Source organism: Triticum dicoccoides, chromosome 7B, assembly GCF_002162155.2.
Source record: "Triticum dicoccoides isolate Atlit2015 ecotype Zavitan chromosome 7B, WEW_v2.0, whole genome shotgun sequence".
NCBI lineage: Eukaryota > Viridiplantae > Streptophyta > Magnoliopsida > Poales > Poaceae > Triticum > Triticum dicoccoides.
In genome coordinates this window covers 466,761,643-466,766,850 of record NC_041393.1, presented here as the reverse complement: position 1 = coordinate 466,766,850, position 5,208 = coordinate 466,761,643, and positions in this window count along the sequence as shown.

The following is a 5,208-nucleotide window of genomic DNA, read 5'->3' as shown; positions in this document are numbered from 1 at the left end:
CTATCAGGTACTAAACCATGTCCGATCATCACGTGAGATGGAGTAGTTTTCAATGGTGAACATCATTATGTTGATCATATCTACTATATGATTCACGCTCGACCTTTCGGTCTCAGTGTTCGAGGCCATATCTGTATATGCTAGGCTTGTCAAGTTTTACCTGAGTATTCCGCATGTGCAACTATTTTGCACCCGTTGTATTTGAACGTAGAGCCTATCACACCTGATCATCATGTGGTGTCTCAGCACGAAGAAGTTTCGCAACGGTGCATACGCAGGGAGAACACTTATACCTTGAAATTTAGTGAGAGATCATCTTATAATGCTACCGTCAATCAAAGCAAAATAAGATGCATAAAGGATAAACATCACATGCAATCAATATAAGTGATATGATATGGCCATCATCATCTTGTGCTTGTGATCACCATCTCCGAAGCACCATCATGATCACCATCGTCACTGGTGCGACACCTTGATCTTCATCTTAGCATCGTTGTCGTTTTGCCACCTATTGCTTCTACGACTATCGCTACCGCTTAGTGAAAAGTAAAGCAATTACGGAGCGATTGCATTGCATACAATAAAGCTACAACCATATGGCTCCTGCCAGTTGCCGATAACTTTGTTACAAAACATGATCATATCATGCAATAAAATTTAGCATCATGTCTTGACCATATCACATCACAACATGCCCTGCAAAAACAAGTTAGACGTCCTCTACTTTGTTGTTGCAAGTCTTACGTGGCTGCTATGGGCTGAGCAAGAACCGTTCTTACCTACGCATCAAAACCACAGCGATATTTCGTCAAGTTAGTGTTGTTTTAACCTTCTCAAGGACCGAGCGTAGCCACACTTGGTTCAACTAAAGTTGGAGAAACTGACACCTACCAGCCACCTATGTGCAAAGCACGTCGGTAGAACCAGTCTCGCGTAAGCGTACGCGTAATGTCGGTCCGGGCCGCTTCATCAAGCAATACCGCCGAACCAAAGTATGACATGCTGGTAAGCAGTATGACTTGTATCACCCACAACTCACTTGTGTTCTACTCGTGCATATAACATCTACGCATAAAACTAGGCTCGGATGCCACTATTGGGGAACGTAGTAATTTCAAAAAAATTCCTACGCACACGCAAGATCATGGTGATGCATAGCAACGAGAGGGGAGAGTGTTGTCCACGTACCCTCGTAGACCGAAAGCGGAAGCGTTAGCACAACGCGGTTGATGTAGTCGTACGTCTTCACGATCCGACTGATTAAGTACCGAACGTACGGCACCTCCGAGTTCAGCACACGTTCAGCTCAATGACGTCCCACGAACTCCGATCCAGCAGAGCTTTGCGGGACAGTTCCGTCAGCACGATGGTGTGTTGACGGTGTTGATGATGCTACCGACGCAGGGCTTCTCCTAAGCACCGTTACGATATTACCGAGGTCGAATCTGGTGGAGGGGGGCACCGCACACGGCTAAGAGTTCAAGAGATCAATTGTTGTGTATAGAGGTTCCCCCTGCCCCCGTATATAAAGGATCAAGGGGGAGGGGGGCCAGTAGGAGGCGTGCCAGGGAGGAGTCCTACTCCCACTGGGAGTAGGACTCCCTCTTTTCCTAGTTGGAGTAGGAGGGGAAAAGGAAGGGAGAGAGGAGAGGAAGGAGAGGGGGGATCCACCCCCTCCTTGTCCTATTTGGACTAGAGGTGGAGGGGGCACGCGGCCTGCCCTGGCCGCTCCACTTCTCCACTAGGGCCCATGAGGCCCAATAAACCCCCCGGGGGTTTCCAGTAACCCCCCGGTACTCGGGTATATGCCCGAAACCTTCCGAAACCATACCGGTGTCCGAACATAGTCATCCAATATATTGATCCTTACGTCTCGACCATTTCGAGACTCCTCGTCATGTCTGTGATCATATCCGGGACTCCGAAATACCTTCGGTACATTAAAACACAAAAACTCATAATACCGATCGTCACCAAACTTTAAGCGTGCGGACCCTACGGGTTCGAGAACTATGTAGACATGACCGAGACTCGTTTCTGGTCAATAACCAATAACGGAACCTGGATGCTCATATTGGTTCCCACATATTCTACGAAGATCTTTATCGGTCAAACCACATAAGTACATACGTTGTTCCCTTTGTCATCAATATGTTACTTGCCCGAGATTCGATCGCCGATATCTCAATACCTAGTTCAATCTCATTACCGATAGGTCTCTTTACTCATTATGTAATGCATCATCCTGCAACTAACTCATTAGCTACATTGCTTGCAAGGCTTATAGTGATGTGCATTACCGAGAGGTCCCAGAGATACCTCTCTGACAATCGGAGTGACAAATCCTAATCTCGAAATACGTCAACTCACCATGTACATTCGGAGACACCTGTAGAGCTCCTTTATAATCACCTAGTTACGTTGCGACGTTTGGTAGCACACAAAGTGTTCCTCCGGTAAACGGGAGTTGCATAATCTCATAGTCGTAGGAACATGTATAAGTCATGAAGAAAGCAATAGGAACATACTAAACGATCAAGTGCTAAGCTAACGGAATGGGTCAAGTCAATCACATCATTCTCCTAATGATGTGATCCCGTTAATCAAATGACAACTCATGTCTGGCTAGGAAACATAACCATCTTTGATAAACGAGCTAGTCAAGTAGAGGCATACTAGTGACACTATGTTTGTCTATGTATTCACACATGTATCAAGTTTCCGGTTAATACAATTCTAGCATGAATAATAAACATTTATCATGAAATAAGGAAATAAACAATAACTTTATTATTGCCTCTAGGGCATATTTCCTTCAGACATGGCGTACATTGTTCAAACGACCTGAAATTTTGCACATGGGTGCACCATGCCATGGCAATGAATGTTCACACGTGGTCTTCCAAAAGATTTTGATAAAAATAGTGATTTTTCTATTTGTACCTAATACAGGTTTATTTTGCAAAGGATGTACCAAAAGTACTTTACCATTCTTGGACAAGCTTAGCTGGTGAGAAACTACACCACATGAGCATCCCCAAATCAGTTGCTGGTTGAGTGGAAAAACTTTGTACCTAGCCCACGTATTAGGCAAAGATATGTGTTGACCAAAGTTTGACCAAGGTGCTGTAAATTAAAAAATATGAAAAAATGTAACACCTTGGCACACTGCCTTTGTTTCACACATAGTACCCATGAAAATTACAAAACTTGACATATAGTAAATGACTAAAATAGCACTTCACAAATTAGAAGTACTAGGTGGAAGGTTCATGGCTTCTAAGCCAAATGAGGTAGCTCATGACCATAGCCATGTCATACATTGTTCAAATGGCCTTAGAGTTGGCACGTGGGTGCATCATGGCATGGAAATGAATCTTCACATTGGGTCTTCATATAGATGTTGAATAAATAATGGTGATTTGGCTATTTGTACTTCATACAGGTTTTTTTTTCGAAGGATGTACCAACAATACTTGACTATTCCTGGACAAGCATATGTGATGATAAAGTACACCACATGAGCATTGTAAATGAGTTGCTAGTTGAGTGGAAAAGCTTTTCACCTAGAGCACATATTAGGCAGACATCTGCCTTGGCCAAAGTTTGTCCAAGGCAGTGTAAATTCAAAAAAATAGATTTGATTTTAAAATATTTCAAATATGAAACAGAAAATAAAAATTATAAATAAGAGGGAGAAACATAAAAAACAGGAAAACTGAAAAAGGGAAGAAAAAATAGATTTGATTTAAAAAAATTCAAATACGAAATAGAAAAGAAAGACTAAAATTAAGAAGTGAAATATAAGACAACATTTTATCATACATATTTGAATTTTAAGACTGTAAGGAGAAATAAAAGAGAAAATGTGAAAAACAAAAAAGGCAAAGGATATGCATACTGGATGGGCCATTGATACGTCTCCAACGTATCTATAATTTATGAAGTATTCATGCCATGTTTACAATAGTTTTGTATGATTTTGGTATGATTTGATTAGAACTAACCCGGACTAACGTTGTTTTCAGCAGAACTACCGTGGTGTTGTTTTTGTGCAGAAATAAAAGTTCTCGGAATGTGCTAAAAATCAACAGAGATTTTTTGTGGAAAATATAAAAAATACTGGAACAAAAATCTAGCGGAGGGGCACTACTAGGGAAAAGCCTAGCAGTAGCGCGGGTTTTAGGTATATTAGTAGCGCGGGTGCCCGCGCTACTGATACAACGCTACAGCTAATAGGCAGTAGTAGCGCGGGTGCCACCTGTCGTGGTTCTAAGTCTGATAGTAAGGTAGGGGGGTAGGAATGGAGAGGCAAGATCCTAGCTATGGAGTAGTTGTATACGCAAGATGTTTACGAGTTCAGGCCCTTCTCGGAGGAAGTAACAACCCTATGTCTCGGAGCCCGGAGGCGGTCGACTGGATTGTGTGTATATGAGTTACAGCGGTGCGAACCATTTACACTGAGGAGGGGGTGGCTTATATAGAGTCCGCAAGACCCCTCCGGCCCTTAGTTATGCAGGGTTTAAGGTACATTAAGATTGGGCGTTGCTGGTAACGCCATAAATAAAGTGCTATGATGACCATAAAAGCTACTTAATGACAGACCATTTGCGTGTAGAGTGACTTTAGGTCTCCTGGCAGTCGAGTGGTTGGCTTCATGGTCGAGTGTCTTCGAGTCCGTCGAGTGGAACCCTTCCAGGTCGACTGAAAGGTGGTTTCTTCTAGAGATGTCCTCGGGGAGGGTATCTTGGACAGGTCCATGACCCTACCCTAGGTACATGGCTTCATCATTAGCCCCCGAATGGATCGAGGTTTGAGTGGGGAAGGAGTTGAACACACTTCCGACCCATTTTCGTGCTATGAGTATGTCTTGCTCTGGGTCAATGAACTTAGGTGACGGCACCAACTTCTTTTTCAGTCGCCTTGATCCATTCTTTGTATTCGTCGAGTGAATTTCTTTACTTGGAGAACTCCGAACGACAGAGCAGAGAAAATCTTCCATCTGAAGAGTTGCTCTGCAACCCGCGGATTTAGCGGGATTCGAATTTTGGGAAACGCGCGGGACGGGGGAGGCCGCAGTAATCGGATGGGATAAGGCAGGGATGCCTCGATCTCCGCGCCACCTTTTTCGCCACGTATCGCGCGCGTGACTGTTGTGGGATTTGACAGGATCGCCTGGGCCTACAAGTCAGTCACTCGGAAGTA